This window comes from Maniola hyperantus, chromosome 17 (assembly GCF_902806685.2).
Source record: "Maniola hyperantus chromosome 17, iAphHyp1.2, whole genome shotgun sequence".
In the NCBI taxonomy this organism is placed as follows: domain Eukaryota; kingdom Metazoa; phylum Arthropoda; class Insecta; order Lepidoptera; family Nymphalidae; genus Maniola; species Maniola hyperantus.
Window position 1 is genome coordinate 297941 of NC_048552.1, and position 18068 is coordinate 316008.

The 18068-nt window shown below is 38.3% G+C and overlaps 1 protein-coding gene across 2 annotated transcripts in view; it reads left to right on the forward strand.

Annotated features, from left to right (window-relative positions):
* LOC117990194 (zwei Ig domain protein zig-8-like) overlaps nt 1-18068 on the forward strand; it is a 249452-nt gene that overhangs the window by 81554 nt on the left and 149830 nt on the right. The gene's annotated exons all lie outside the window — the stretch shown is intronic.

Sequence of the window (18068 nt, forward strand, 5' to 3'; positions counted from 1 at the left end):
GTGCGGTGCGGTTGTAGAAAAAGGAGCTGTTTAGCACTCTACCGCAATCAAGCAGCCGTTCTCCAGCGAATGAAGTAAGCGCCAGTTTTGCCCACGACACGAAAGATAGATAATCTAAATATATAAAAGGAAAAGGTGACTGACTGACTGACTGACTGACTGACTGATCTATCAACGTACAGCTCAAACTACTGGACGGATCGGGCTGAAATTTGGCATGCAGAAAGCTATTATGACGTAGGCATCCGCTAAGAAAGGATTTTTGAAAATTCAACCCCTAAGGGGGTGAAATAGGGGTTTGAAATTTGTGTAGTCCACGCGGACGAAGTCGCGAGCATAAGCTAGTATTCCATAAGACATTGAACAGCTTATTGTATAGTGCAGTTCAAACGAAATGCAATGAACCGCACCGAGATATCGATATTGAATTTATTTCACATCAATTTATAACCGAAGTGGACATTTGCAAGTGGAGTCTATTCCGTTCCGGGCTCCTAATGGCCGGCGTCGGTTGTGGGAACGATCAGTTTGCGATACGGCTTCGACGACACCGGGCCATGGCGACTTTCGATTATTATTAAATCAATTCGCTACCAGATCCCGACGTTTTGCTGGAAACCTGTTACTTCACTTGGCTATTAATATTTCTAGTTCCGTTGCTAATGTCAGTGTTTCTATGAGGTGGAGTCACAGTTAGGGAACTTCTAATAAAAGTCGAGGCCTAATCGAAGCAAATTCGAAAGCAAGAACTTAATAGATAGTAAAATGATTTTAAAATATAAGTACAATGCAATGGGAGAAATAGATAGACGAAAAGCACGACTTGTGGCGCGTGGGTTTAATCAGAAAGAAGGAGTTGAACGTCACTGGCAGGCGTCAAATATCAGTGAAAGTCAGTATATTTGACGCAGGTAGCCCTAAGGTAGTAGATTTTTCTTTGAGTTCACGTCACCATATCCTAGTATTTGACTTAATCGTCGATTCAAGATCAAACCGGGATGGAGTTCCCTGACTCTAGTTCACTCTGGTGAAGTCTTGACAGAAGATGTAATTTGTAGCTTTGAGCAATAAAAGTTTTTTGTAAATGTAAAATATTTTATTACGTTGAAGGAACGTTGCTAAAAATTGGTCATATTTTAACAATTATTGTAATATCACTTGCTTTAAGAGTGAAATCATCATCATCATCATCAACGGACGTCTTCCAACGCTGCGTCTTCCAGTGCGAGGTCGCCATTCCAGCACCTTGAGACCCCAACGTCTATCGGTTTTACGAACTGTATGCCATGTCCATTGCCACTTCAGCTTCGCAACCCGTTGAGCTATGTCGGTTACTCTAGTTCTCCAACGGATCTCCTCATTTCTGATTTGATTACGAAGAGTGAAATAAAAGAGCGTAATTCATATTCAGCCGCATGCACATGTGCATGGTGAACTACGGCCTCATAATTTTGGACAGTCGTATAATAACCTAATAATATTTTAGCCCGACTCGGAACCCGGGGCCTCATGAGTGAGCTAGGCTTAGATAGAGCCGTTTGACTAAAGAGGCAGGCTGGAGGCGAGGTTTAGAAATTACGTTCTATACAAATCCTCAAATTGGAAACCACGTCAATAGCGCATTATTGGCAACCGAATATCTCTCTGAGAGGAAAATTCGAGAACACTCCACTCGCTAATGGCGTCGCTTTAGAGAAAAGAAAATAATAAAATATTGACAGGCCTCTTTGCATCAGGAACTGTTTATATTCACATTTCATTTTGGAATATTCCAGTGTTTCATATTGGTAAATACACCAATATTTTTCAGTGAAATGCGTTTATTTCGATTCGGTAAACACTTTCGATGGGAAAAAAAAAATTAAATTCTCAACGAGTCACACTCTGTCACGATTGGGTGTGACTAGTTGGGAACCTACCCTAAATATAGGGAGTAACCAGAACGCTGGCAAAAACGAAGGTAATACTGTAGTACCACTGATGATTACTGATATGATACCACAAAAAAAAACACAAAAAAATCCTATATTTTGTAAAAATCGCGATATGTAGCAAATAAACCATCTGACTCACGCTAGAGGTCAACGAACGTTGCGTAAGTAGGCCACATGAGTGCGGACACCGATGTTCGTTGGAACATGTTGTTGCGATGAAGCGAAAACATCTAGTGGATCATTTATATAGCGCATAACAGTCCAAGCGAGCAATAACATTTCATACAATATTTAGCTCGAAGCTGTCACTTTACCGTCACTTCAGACGGGGAGGCTTTCAGTTGTAACTCCGAATTGGGAATAAAGGCGTTTGCAGCGGCCAATGAAACGGAACGGAACGGCGCGGGACGCGGACGTGTGAAATGGAACCGGTCAGCCGGGATTTATTCCCATTCGCCATTTGCATTGTTATGATGTTGTTCCTGTGTAACGTCAATGTTTGATGAAGGTATCGGGCACATACCGTCGCTTTGTGTTTGATGTTCACTAAACGTGTGAGAAAGATCAATATGAAAATTGGTTACTTTATTGACACTAAAATTTTATCACTTGTCTCTTTCTGCGTCTTATCCGCATTGCTAAAAGGTGTGCTATCAAATTATTATTATTATTATTACATTCAAAAAAAGAAAGCGGAAAAAAGGAAACTTATAGAATCACTTTGTCGTCTGTCTGTCTATATGTTTATCTGTCCACCTGTCGTGTCTGTCATGAAAACCTATAGGGTACTTCCCGTTTACCTAGAATCATGAAATTTGGCAGATAGGTAGGTTTGTATATGCTATATACATTATACCTACATAATATTATACAATTTTAGCCTTACAAAAATTACAAAAAATATCTAGTTACAATTACTGAACCTTTTATGTTAATTTTATCTCTTACTAGCTGATGCCCGCGACTTCGTACGCGTGGATTTAGGTTATTATAAATCCCGCGGGAACTCTTTGATTTTCCGGGATAAAAAGTTCTTTAGTTCCAGGTCTTTATCTATACCCATGCAAAAAATCACGTCAATCCGTTTCATCGTTGCGAGTTGATTGAAGGACTAACCAACAGACCAACAAACAAACACACTTTCGCATTTATAATATGAGTATATCTTATTAGACATCTTCCAGTATTTAGCAGCAACTTAAATAAAAAGTCGAAAAAAAAAAAAGCCGAATTGAGAACCACCTCCTTTTTGAAAGTCGGTTAACAAAGTAAGTAAATTAAGTCAGATCAGAGCTCTAAAACAAAGCGGTAACATACTTAGCGAGTGAAACTCCACTTAAAACTTCCCCCAGCGTACCTACCTCGTACCTCGTACCTCGTACCTCGTACCTCGTACCTCGTACCTCGTACCTCGTACCTCGTACCTCGTACCTAGACACGGAAACTTGCTAAGCATTCCCAACTCACCGCAACACCAACTAAGTCCTGTGCAGCGAGCGCACAACATGATTAAGACAACATGACAGAGCAACGTTAATGGACTAAGAGCCAGCGCCTACCAGACCTTCGTTATTTTATAAAAGCTGAACGTTTCTTGAAACGTTGAAATTTTTAATAAATTACCATCTGACATAAAAACACTCACAGCTAGACATTTTTCATTTAGCCTTAAAAAATGGTTGCAAGGAAAAAATTTTTACTCCTTAGAAGAATTTTTCCAACATGATAAAAAGCGTTTTTGACATTCTATTGTTGGACATTATTTAAAAAAAAAGCTTATTACAGTGCCTATATTCGCTTGGTTTTGACATTTTATTTATTACTCGTACTTACTAAGTTTAATTTTATGATTTGCCTGTATTTTATAAAAAAATATCTAGTCACACTCAATAATCTCAACTGTTAACTATATTTGTACGCTGCCATGGCTAATGTGCTGGACTGTTTCTTAGATTTAACATCTTATGTACCACATTATGCAAATAAAGAATTATTCTATTCTATTCTATTCTATTCTCTGTGTAATGTCCCCAAAAATGGGAGGAACATTTGTTTGGATCATGGTGGCTTTGCGAGATAACAGGTAATAAAGGTGTAAAAAATCTTACTTCAACGTATAAAGTCTAATTTTTTATTTTCTTCAGAATGGTATTAGAAATCACGTCAGGCATTGCCAGACAGTATGATGGCAATCCAATGGCAGACACCCTTTAAGTTTAAAAGTTTAATGATCCAAACTTCATAATCGCTGATCGTTCCTCCCAGTGTTGGGGACAATACGCAGAGAAACTTTCAGCGTTTATAAAACAACGAAGGTCGGGCACGCGCTGGCTCTCTCTATAACTATACTTCAAATAACAAACAAGAAACAGTAGCAGATACAATCTGTACGTGGAACGGAAAGTTTTGCAACTTCCAAACTGTGCTTAAAACTGCTTACACTATCGCATCGGCGCGGCGTAAACAATGCGATGTGCCTTCCCCCTAATGATGGCTTCAGGTGAATCAGACGAAACTTACGGGGCAATTGTAACTATAGTTGTGCGAAGTCAGTGCTTGACATAACGGGGGAAAAGTGGCGGGCCCGTAATGGAACCTTGCGGCGCTCCGGCGTTTAATGGATATAGGAAGATGGAGTAGTTTCGCAATTATCAGGAAAAATAAAATTGGTGTTCAAGTTTATACGACTTTTTAATAATGTAAAAGGTGACTGACTGACTGACTGACTGAACTATCAACGCACAGCTCAAACTACTGGAAGGATCAGGCTGGGCGTGCAGATAGCTATTATGACGTAGGCGTCCGCAAAAAAGGATTTTTTAAAAATTCAACCTCTAAGGGGGTGAAATAGAGGTTTGAAATTTCTGTAGTCCACGCGGACGAACTCGCAACTCGCGGGCATAAGCTTGTTTACCTATAATATAATAATTATTTGACTTTTGGTGGACACGTGGTGGACTATTTGGCCAAATCCTTCGCATTCTAAGAAGAGACCCGTACAGCATGCTTATTAGTAAACTGGTGATGAGTTGATAATAATGATACTTGTTCGTTAAATTGATCGTTAATCTCGAGAAAGGCGTTCAGTTTCCAGATGTTGATAAGTAAAGTGGCCAGCACTCACTGGCCACGGCCAGGTAAGCAGGCGCTCGTGTCATCTCGTTACACCTTAAAACGCCGCTCGGAGGCTTGCCATAGATTTTTTTTGCTATTTAGATATAAGTTTTAAGTTAGTTAGATTAAGATCTTACCTATGCAAGCGGGCTAACCTGGAAGGGGTGTGGCCGTTTTTATTAAATCCATACTTACCCCTTTGATTTCTACACGGCATCGTACCGGAACGCTAAACCACTTGCCGTTACGGCTTTGCCGATAGGATAGCCACGGTCGCAAGGCCAGAAGTCTCCCATCAGACCAAACCAGATGAAAATTTAGAAATTATAAAATTCCAAATTTCCCCTGCCAGGAATCGAACCCGGGACCACTAATAAGACCACAGCGCTCGTCACTATGCCAGGGCGGTCGTCAAATAAAGTGACCCGTACCCACGGGCCAGGCAGGCAGCGGCTCGTGTAATCTCGTTACAGCTAAACGCCGCTCGGATGCTTGCCAAGTGCGATCACACCAGCTTCATCTCGCCCGATGCTCCTTGCTATAAATGTATTCCAGCACTTTAGTTCACTGCGCTTTTTACGCAAATGTACAGAAATTGCAATATTTAAACTTTCATCGGATTCATTTTTATTAAATATCGGTTTTCCGATATGAAAATTTAATTTCTTATTAACCTTTCTCTGTGGAGATAACATTTCGAAAAAGAGCTGAGGGATTCTGTAGTAATATTTTATACAGTGCACGATTATACAGTACGATAAAGTGCAACTCCGAAAGGGAAACAAGACCATAAATTATCGACGGCAAAATAAAATTAAAAAATCTACTTTTTATTGATGAGTCAAAATAATGCACTTTTATTACAAACCAGCAAAGTTCAAGTCACGATATAACTACTTTTTTGCGAGCTACATAATATTTAGTATTTTATCCTCACTGCCAATATAATATTGTGTTTGTATTTTTTTTGTTCTTTTATCGTAATGGTGGTACAAATAAAGTGTTTGATACTAATAACTGTGACGACGATTGTAAGTGACGAAAACTCAAAATAGTTATTATATTTTTTGCGGCTTTTTAATTAACGGTAGACAGAAATATTTATTTATTTTCAAAAACCATGGAAACTATTTCCGGTTCCAAACTCCCATTTTTACTTGGATTCTTTAAAATTCTACGTGCATTACTTACTTTGATTTTGAAACTTTTTAACTAAACAGTTTCCAGAGTGGATGTAGTTACGGAACCACTGGTCGGTGTACAAATGGACCGAATCGTAATCTGATCTCGCGCTGATTGAGTCTCGTTCAACTGCGGACAGCTTCTCCTGATTACAGATGCTTTGATAACAACTTCATAGGGAAAATGGAGTGAAATTTGTTATTTTACGCATTGATGACGTAAAGATGCTTATTTTGATAGGAATTGCAATTTTGACACAATTAAAATTTAATCAAAAGAGATTTTCTTTAGAATAGAATAGAATAGAATATACCTTTATTCAAGTAGACTTATTACATTGTGCTTTTAAACCGTTAACTAGTTTAATTTACCACTGGTTCGGAATGCCGTTCCAACCGAGAAGAACCAGCAAGAAACTCGGCTTTATTTATGAAAAACAAGAAACGGAGTAATTTCTTAACTCAGTGATCATCACCAGAGTGAACTAGAGTGAGGAAACTCTCGGTTTTGATCCTAATCAACATCTGTGAAATACAGGGGTGACATGAAATCAAAGATACGGAATGCGGCAGAAAGTATAATGTAGGTACATCGACCTTTAGATTTAGAAAAAAAAAATAAAAAAAAAAAAAATACCTATATAACATTTGGTCGGTCTCAACGAGAGGGACAACTACAAATCTGCTATCTCCTTCTAAAGGTCGATGTACATTATTTTCTGCCGCGTACCTGTAGTACGCGACAGGTCGAGAAAGCAATCGGTGTATGAGGTCGGGGGACGCTACGCACACCCGCACGTCTCCCGCGCACGCCCGCACCAGGTAAGCGCGGGGGCTGTGCGGGTGTGCTGGGCGTTCCCTCCACGATTTCCATTTCAACTAAAATGTAGGTACTTATAAGTCCCGTAATAATTGCTAATGCGCGTGGCCTCCATTTTAGTGATGTCAGCACAAGACTGAAGTTTCGAGCTGATGTTATATTTTTACTTAAATATACGTACGTTAAATGACGCAATTTTTTTATTATTTTTGAAGAATATTAGCCATATTAAATGACTAGTATTCCTCTTTCCTCTCCAACTAAGCGTCAGGCTTGTGCTAGGTGTAGGTACGACAATAGTGCAACGGGCGGGGTTCGAACCTTTCGGTTTTCAGTCTACTCCTTTACCGGATGAGCTAAAATGACGTCATTTCGATGTTAATGAGACATGGTTCCAGCGTAATAGCAATTTGCGGGACTTGTACCTAACATTAGACGCCTGCCAATGTAGATGAAGCGGATGTTATTTTATTTCTGTAAATGTATAGCTTTTGTGTTTATTATGTGTTGGATCAACAAATAAAACAAATTCTATTCTGAATTCACAGAAGAAATTAAGAATGGATTAAATTATCGGCACGCATGCGGCATGTTACTAATGGAGGGAGCACTTAATGTGCTACAAAATGGACGCGATGGTAATCTGGTAACGGTTAGGATTGAGGGCTTCCAATCTCTCCCATCTGAGACAGCCTCCCTTGATGACTGTTGAGATTAACGACATTGTTTGACTTGATCGAGTTTTTGCCTTTTTATGGTTCCGTATATCCGAAAGCTGTGAGGACATCCGCCTTCTAATCGGAGGTCGGGAGTTCGACACCTCAACTTTTCGGAGTTGTGTGCGTTTTAAGTTAAATATTGCTTTAACGGTGAAGGAAAATACATCGTGACGAAACCTGCATGCCTGAGAGTTTTCCATAATGTTCTCAAAGGTGTGTGAAGTCTACCAATCCGCACACGGCCAGCGTGGTAGACCATGGCTAAAACACTTCTCACTCTGAGAGGAGACCCGTGCTCAGTAGTGAGCCGGCGATGGATTGATCATGATGATGATGAACAAAACAAATGGGTAGAGGTTTTATCGAGCACATACAACTTAAACCCCCGGCACTTCGTATTCAGTTCACACAGTCATTAAATTTACGATTCCCATCAAAGCCTAATAAGGGCGGCTGTCCACTAGAGACGTGACGAGACAATAAATAGCAGTTTACAAAATTGACTAAAATTTTCGATACAATTATCTCCTGTAAACAATAATGAAAGACAAGATTTTACAAAAAAACGTTTTGATTTACCCATTGTTTTATTTTCATTGAGTTGAGCGTTTATTGTGAATAAATACGAATTTAAATTAATTTTATATTCAGGCATCCAAACCTACGCGAAGGGTGTATGACCCTATTATTAAACCTCCGCTGTCCGTCCGTCTATCCGTCCCATATCCCATGAACTTAAATAGGTAGAGTTTAAACATTTAAAACTAAATAGTTTAGAGGTAGATTGCAGGCAAGATGTACTTTATTATGGAAACCTACACATTTACAATTGTTAGCAGTAACGTACTTGCAGGTAGGTATTCACCAATCATTTAACCCCCGTTTAGTTAACATTTGTAATGCTATCCCTTTTTGGCGGATGACGTACGCGATTTTCAAAAAGGAGAGATACAAAGAATATTAACTAAACATAAAAACTAAATATATAAATAATATTAATTTGCTTGGTGAAATCAGGTTACATAATATAACATAAACATAATACTGAGTTTCTTGCTGGTTCTTCTCGGAAGGAAAGGCATTCCGAACCAGTGGTAGATGCAGCTGACGATTCAAAAGTACCTACTTATAAAAGTTTAATTGAATAAAAATATTTATATTTATTTATTTATCTACTACTATTGTTGCAAAATAAAATTACAAAATTACCTATTGTAATTAAAGTTAGGAAGTTGTTGGGGGATTGTAGTCTCTAGATTTTTTTATTATCGCATCAAGTTTTCATTGGACGTCGATCTTTATGGCTGATGGGGCGCAGTTAAACATTTAGTTTATCCTCCTTACATAAAACGAGAAACAATCTAAAACCAATAATGAAAAATAATTGGCTTTAGATTGTTTCTTGCTTAATGATTCGTTGCGCTGCCATGTGGATTTTTTTTTTAAATCCCTCGCCTGTGTCACTCGAGATCGTGATCATGATTTTAACGATATTCCATATCTGTTCAGGCATTCAGAAGTTATGGAGGAATAAACAAACTCACATATACAGCCTGTAACCGGAACGCTGGCAAAAACGAAGACAGGTGATACTAGGTACTGATTATTACTGATATAAGTATACCACAAAAAACAAACGCGAAAAAATATAAAAAAATCCGATAAAAGATGTAAAAGTTAACGATATATTGCAAATAATACATCTGACCGACGCTTGAGGTCAACGAACGTTGCGTAAGTAGGCCACTCAAAGTCAAAGCCGCATCATAGGCGGAGCACTGACACGAGTTTTGCACTCTATACATTGCGGGTTTGAAAAATACTAAATCACTAAAACTACAAAATAAGGCAAATGGTTATTGGTATTGGATTGTGTTTAGGTTTTTTTTTTTTTTTAATTTATTATCAAATAAAAATACATACAAATAAAAGCTTAAACTAAAAACACCGAAAAAACCACAGAGGTTTGTCCTCGGTGCCTATCTGCAACGAAGATACCTATTAACTAATTACTTAAAAGAAATAATCTACAGTAGGTATATAACGCGAAGAATCACGTAAGTATGTAACATAATATTATAATCGTGAGTAGGTTTAATTAGGTGAATAGGATTAGCACTAATATAAATAATTATATAATCTACATAGACACAAAAGACTCAGCCATCTAACTTTGCTAAAAAATATTCTTTAAATTTAGGTAGTATAACAATAACGCTATGTTTTTGATAGCGTTATGGTTACATATTGCATACATACTAAATGATGCCCGCGACTTCGTTCTCGTGGATTTAGGTTTTGAAAATCCCGTTTGAACTCTTTGATTTTCCGGAATAAAAAGTAGCATATGACACGCTTCAGATTTTCAACTAGGTATATCCTTGTAAAAAAATCAAGTCAATCTGTTGATCCGCTGCGGGGTGACTGAAGGACAAACCAACAAACTGAAAAAACAACAAACCAACAAACAAACACAATTTTTGCATTGAACACAATTTGAACAACATAAACCCTGAAAACATTACATCTTTTTTTGGGAAGTCGTGTATGTAATAATAGGAAATTTGTTATAGAAGCCAACTATTAAACAACAACAGTATTCTAAGTGATAATGAACAAAACCGTACTACAACTATGAACGAGTATAGTTCATAACATAAAGTCGTAAAGCCAAGTTGCAAGTGAACTATGTCGCCGCAACAACTTGGCGGCAGCGCACAGCGGCCGACTGCGCCACACCTCACTATGCACTAGCTTTAACTTAAAATGTGAATTTCGAGTGTGACTTATTTAACGACTAGCTTATGCTCGCGACTTTATCCGCGTGGACTACACAAATTTCAAACTCTTTTATTTTATCCCTTTATGGATTGAATTTTCAAAAATAGTTTCTTAGCGGATGTGTACGTCATAATAGCTATCTGCATGCCTTTCAGTCCGATCAATCCATAAGTTTGAGCTGTGCGTTGATAGATCAGTCAGTCAGTCAATCAACTTTTCATTTTATGTAGTGCACCTTATGCGTGTTGTGACACTCACTTGATCAGTTTTTTAGGGATTTCTAAAGGAACTGCCTTCGCTCGGATACTTTTATTATAACTACCTAATCAGATTAAATAACAGTCGCTTCAGTACTGAGTGAACATACGTATCACAAATTTCGTCACTGGCAGTAAACGAAACCGTGGCCGAGTGGTCAAGGCATCGAGCGCGAACCCAGAAGATGCAGGTTCGATTCCTGCCGGTTACGCAATTGTTGATATGTACCTATTTTAAAAATATATTCAGATTAAAAAAATTGATTTATAGAAGAGCACACACTTGAATTACATTGCAGTCAAGAGAGTCTATGACAAAAAGAAACCACTGAAAGCTTGTTAGAATAAAGCATGTTCTCCGTAGAGGAGCTTGTGGGATGAAGAGGGAAACATGGAATTCACGACATGTGACTCGCACAGCGCCGCTCGAGACTGTAAACATGCTTGCTCTAATTGACTCAATTTTGTTGGCGTTTCCTTGCTTGCTTGCTTGCTCTTTAAACTACTTTGTACTTACTACTTAGCCTTTATATTTTGATACAAATTGTTATTCTTTAAAGCTTTTCTCAAATATTATATAATATTACTTCGTATGGACAGGGCTATTGAACAAACAAAATGGCACCGATTCAGTGGTGCTTTAGCACCAATACAACCTTAGTGACGTCTGGATTTCAAACGGGTCGTTCATTAGTATCTAAGAGGTGGCGCTGATTTATTTGGTTCCAAAGCCGTGAACAATTTTGTTCGCTTGACCATATCTTGTCATTTATATCGATGCTTCTATGTATACATAGAGGTCTTTGGCTTTTCTTCAACAAATATAATAGTGTTTTGGTGTACATGATCTATAATATGCTATCCTTATGGAAGCCACATGGAATATTGTGCAAACCATAATAATATAACTAGTTTTACTTGTCAGTTTAGTTTAGATATTGTGTACAACCGTATTCGCAACAATTTACTAGTGACCATAGAATGTTGCTGAAAAATGTTCGTTTCAAATAAATTAAAGCTAAACATCGCAATCGTTCGGACTGGTTCGAAACTATAGTACGCGACAGGTTGAGATGACATTCGGGGTATGAGGCGGGGCCGACGCCCCGATTGCCATCTCGACCTATCGCGTATAGTCAAGCTTAGAAAGAGATGGTGGTTTCGTAGAGCGCTCTCTCTACCGTTGAGGCCGACAAAACTTCACATGAGTGACAGAAATCAACAAAGCCGCAATCTCATTCTCAATCTCAACGTGCAATATTTCTTACCAGCTTCTTCTCTTGTACTTTTTTCGTTTTGTACCTATGTATATGTTAAGAATTCATCAACATTACTAATTAATGTTGTTTAAATGAATTGAACCCAAAATGGAGGTGGGTTGGTAACCACGCTTTATTTTGGGCTCAAAGCAAATATTAATAATATCATACTTGTTTGACGTTAATATTTGTTTTATCTACATATGAATATCTTAATATATTATTATCAAGCCTCTACCACCGCCTCGGAAAGAAGATTAAAGTTAGAAAGAAATACAATTTTTTTTTTTTTTTTTTTTTATAAAGAATATTAGTCATGTTAAATGACAAATATTCCCCTTTCCTCTCCAACTAAGCGTCAGGCTTGTGCTAGGAGTAGGTACGACAATAGTGCAACGGGCGGGGTTTGAACCGTCGACCTTTCGGTTTTCAGTCCACTCCTATACCGGTTGAGCTATTGAGGCTATATAAATATAAATAGAAAATATGCTATCACAATTAGTATACCACGCTACTGTCACAGAGCATATTCTCCTCACAGATGAGAGATGAGAGATAAAACGCTCATTTAGAACTAATCCAATATCTGAATTCAGATCATCCGTTACGAGGAACTAGATTTATGAATACTTACAAACCCCCGATTCCGTTACTAATGCAATTAGTTGGAGAGAAATCCCCCTTTTGCAACGCGTCTGTGTCTAATTGCCCCCAGTCTAGTTAAATTTCAGCTGATAAGGACTTATCTGACTAAAGATCCATCGGGTGATTACGGGAACTCCTCTCTCCGACGCAATTATGGTGAACTTTAGTTTTCAATTACTAATCTTGGTGTACGGACCTGGAATGTCCACCACGGACCCACGATTTAATAAAGTAGGCTTAAGATAATTAGTTTGAAACTGTCGGGTGTTATTATCCGGTGCTGCTTTCGTCTTTGATCACAACTACCCTTTGACCCTTTAAATTCAAAATAGGTAAACATTGACTTATAATAGTAGGTATAAGTTGAGGCTCACAAACAAATTCACATCGTTTAAGTGGGCCGGTTTGCACACATATACACATGTCCGTTTCTTATTATGAAACGTAGAAAAAAGTTTATAATATTTATAACTTCAGTTTATTATAAACTTGAATATAAAGTTTAATAATGATTGCAAAATATTTATATATATTTTTAAGACCTCTTGTCATCGACAATAAATTTAAAATATTCGAACTTTTGACAACAAAATGACAACAAAAATATTTATTCTAAAATAAAACTAACACTAAAGAAGCACGTCTAAAAATTTGAATAATTTGAAATAAGCTTTTTGGCTGATATTTTTGGCTGATACTTAGGAGAAAAGTAATTTCAGTTTATTACGAAGCGAAGTGCGCAGTTGTAGCAATAATTTTGAGTCACAATGTTTTTCTTCACCGTTAAATCTATACCAATTTTTTTTAAACGCACATAGAACCTCTTTGGACCTCACGAATAAGATTACCGCAGGGTAAAGTCTAGACCACTATTCTATCACCTCTTTTTGAATCTTCTTCTATGTAAATGTATTCATTGATGTCATAATTAGGGATATTTTTTTTATCGAAAATTTAATTTCTTCTTTATTCGAGCTTGAATTTATCTCCGTCAGAAAAGGTTCAACCTAGATACAATATTTGCTCATATTATCTTGAGCATTCCCAAATAAATAACAATATAATACAACAAATCCATTACTTGCCCGAGGCAGTTTTATCAGCCAAGTAAATAGGTCGCGGCATTTCTCAAGGGAAAGTAATTAATTTCATTAATTTATCTCCGGAGGACCAAATTCTTTTTTAACGAGAGCCTAATCTACTGTATCTTCGCTGTGATCTTTCAAATTAAATGAAGGAGTCTCCGTAGACACATCTGCTAAATTTTACTTTTAAATTTCATCATCATCATCATTATTATTATTTATTATTTATTATTATACCATAATGTTATAAAAACAAATGTCAAATAAGTTTAGTGGCTTTCATTCCATGATGATCACTGAGTTAGTGAATCACCCATTATAAGCCTTTTCTGTTGTACTAATAAATAAACGTAATAAACGTGTATTCGCAACAATAAATTATGATTATGATTATGATTATTATAAACACGCATCATGCTATTAGTTTCCCTAGTCATGATAAAAGAAAAACGCAGTGGCGAGCTCTCCTTAACTCTTCTTTTGCTTCACAATAACGTTTATTATGTTCTTATATTCTTCCAGAACACGTTTATCTGTTAAAGAAAAAACTACAATATGTTTTTAATATCTGCTACAAGTTCAGCAGTTTTAAGTTTTCCAGAAAAGCACATGGAAAAATTTAAGTTGCTCGAAGTAAACTGTCTGATCAAACATCTATTGAATTTTCTTCAAACTTTCTTATATTTTCTAGTAGATACAGAAGTGACTATTTCAAATCTCTCAAGAGGTCTCTAGAGGAGGGGATTTTTGAGATCTCTAATATTAAATAAAGGACTGACTGAGAGCACAAATATAATCAATCATCTTTAAAATTGCTTGCTCTATTTTTGTCTGATGTGATGTGGCTCAGATCCGAAACCTCCCAGGAGAGTACGTTTGACAAATAAACGTATCGAAAAGCGAATTTGGATGGCAAAAAGAATGTTGTGGAAAGGGACCTCGTGACCTACCGCGGAATTCATCTCCATCCAAAATAAATTGAGCTACCCCACCCCCCGTAATCTAGGGACAAATGTTGGCGTCTGGCGTGATCGAATGGATTTCGGGGGTCTTGGGGTTCTGGTTGCGATATGCTGGCTGCAATAATGCCAGCGATATAAATGTTCCACTAGATGCGGCGGTTCATAGTAACAAAATGTTCCAACGAACATCGGTGTCCGCACTCCTGTCAATCGTAATCCGCTTTAGATGCAGACGCAGACGACTCGCCGGCCGAGAGGCGACCGGAATACCCACTGAAACCCAGCGGCGCTCCTGCGCGTCGCCTGGCGACTGGGTCACGGGAACACCGAAGCAATCAACCGCGACCCAGCCAGTGACGTCCGCCGAGGCGGGCCCTACACCGGGGAACCACTCGCGAGGTCTCGCGCGGACTCAACGGGCGACAACGCCGCGCACGTCGCCCGCGTCCCATTCTTCGCCCTCTGCTAGTCAGAGGGACACGCGGAGAAAACTCGTCCCTGCCAGGTCATTAGCCATAGCCAACAATATCCCCAACACATACCCAAAGAGAAATTATAAGCTATGTTTCCGGGGTACACCGGCCCGAACACTGCTCTTCCCCTCGCACGTAACCAAAAGAGACCAGCAGCACCCAGGCATACTGGGACATTACCTGACTGGCACCCTGTCGCCTATAGCCTGTTCTGATTATCCTATGGTGGTAGAAACGGACTGCATCTAAAGCGGATTACGATTGACAAGAGTGCGGACACCGATATTTGTTAAAACATGTTGTTACTAGGAAGAGCCGCATCTAGTGGAACATTTATATCGCTGCTCCGAATGGATTTCGGGGGTCTGGGGTTTCTGGCAGCGATATGCCGCAATAAAGCAAATTGCGAGCATTTGCGATCCCAGGCCCGACGTGGAGGACCACCATCTTTATGGTGGCGATAATGTTATGGGCAGGTAATGCTCCCTTCCGCATGTACAAACCGACAGAATGCTGTTTTACGATATCTGTATTAGACGAATAGATTGCTTGTTGTTACTACTTAATTTAGTGGGAAGGTTTTTTTTTTAAATTAAAAATCTAAATATATAAAAGGAAAAGCTGACCGATTGCTTGATCTACCAACGCACAGCTCAAACTACTAGACTGATCGGTCTGAAATTTGGCATGCAGATAGCTATTATGACATAGACATTCGCCAAGGAAGGATTTTTGAAAATTCAACCCCTAGTAAAATAGGAGTTTGAAATTTGTGTAGTCTACGAAGTCGCGTGCATAAGCTAGTATTATAATAAAACTTAAAGCTAGCCTTATGTAATTATTGTGCAAATCATGCCCACGTAGAATGGGACCAAGAATTTCCATTCCCATGCTAGACAGCCAGGCTGATCCTTCACGCACAAATTAAGCCAGTCTTTCTGTCAGTAGTTATAATAAATTATTTATTATATGAGCCGAACTCCTCGAGTATTGCTTTAAAGGTGCAGGAAAATATCGTGAGGTAACTTGCATGCCTGCGAGTTCTCCATAATGTTCTCGGCCCTACGAATCCCCACTAGGCTAGCGTGGTAGATTATGGATGACTCTTCTCATACTGAGAGGAGACTGCTTATTAGAGGTCCGATGATAGCTTGAGATGATGATCATAACATTGTAATTCTTAAAGATAAATACAAAGCTTCTGAACTGCCTTCAAAAGTCTATTCGAATAAAGAACTTTGTGAAAAACTATCGTGTTAATGTTATCCCATTACATTACAGATTCAATTATTTTCCTCGGAGAGAACAAACAAGTTCAGTGCTGTAGAGAAAAAGTTTTAATGCCGTTACCACCGAGACCCTGGGAGCACTAGCGTGGCGTGCTGTTGGGAGCCCGGGATAAATACGTTATAAGCCGCCCGGGGAAAATTAGCGACCATCCAACTTCGCCAACTTTATCGCCTTATTCTACTTCTTTGCTCAGTTCCACGTGAAACATGTTTGCGTTATCTTTTACTACAATGAAGTTGTTCAAGTATAAAGACTCGTAAACAGAAAGAAGTACCTATTATAGATACGACTTTTTGTACTTACAAGGATTTGGAAATGTAATCTCAAGGTTCCAAAATTACACAAAACTCTTTATAGTTTGGTTTAATCCGTCTGACCGTCTCTGTCACAGTCAACTGATTGACTGACTGACACAGCTCAAACTACTTGATAAATCGGGCCGAAATTTGGCACGCAGATATCTATAATGACGTAGACATCTACTAAGAAAAGATTTCTGAAAATTAAACCCCTAAGGGGGTAAAATAAGGGTTTGAAAGTGTAGTCCACGCGGACGAAGTCGCGAGAATAAGCTAGTAAAGAGAAATCGGATCGTGAAGGTATGGGTTAAAATAAAAATAGCCCGCTTCCTTTTCCACTTTATACTTTTCCACCCATCATCACTTACCATCAGGTGAGATTGCAGTCAATTTCTATCTAATGGGAAAAAAAGCAATCGGAACATTACAGATTGCCGAAGCTAAAATTAGTATTGTGTGTGCTTTAGCTTTATTACATTTAGTGTATTTCTCCAGCAGACGACAGATTAATGTCGGAGCGTGCCAAATACGCGGCAAGTGGGTCAACGGACGGACAGTCGACCTCTGCTAGTCGGAGTTTCTGAATCGCAAATCTTGAGATTGGCAATACGTTAGTAGGAATGGATTTGTGACTGGAAATGACGGGATTCTGTTCGATTCAAACACATTTAGATGATTGTTGCTGATAAAACAAAGCGAAAAAGTGTTCGGATAGAAGCTTTTGCACTAGTTCTCGTTCAAACGTTATTCGTATTGAAACTTACGTCAGCAATTCAATGTTTTTGTACACTCCTATCATTGATAAAATGTCATTAGAGAGTAAAAACAACTAAATAATATTACTAAAAGTAATTTAAAAATTAAAAAACATGACTGCCATATTAAAATTTTTCAAAAAATTTCAAAGTCAAAGTCAAAGTCAAATGATTTATTCAAAATAGGTAATAAATTACTCTTATTGATTGTCTGGTATAGTGTTAGATTTGTAAGATATAGTGGTGATAATTACTTAAAACTACGCAAACTTAACGCAAACTTAAAACTAAAGCTACGAGGGTTCCAAACGCGCCCACAACAAACTCAGCCGAAAATTTATATCCTGTGTCACTCGTGATGATGTAAGGATTTTAATACATACCACAGTCTTGCGCCTCCTAAATTCAGCGGCTCCCTGCGACTCGTTCGATGTCGTCTTTCCATCTAGTGGGGAGGTCTAACAACACTTCGCCTGCCAGTCTGGGATCGCCAT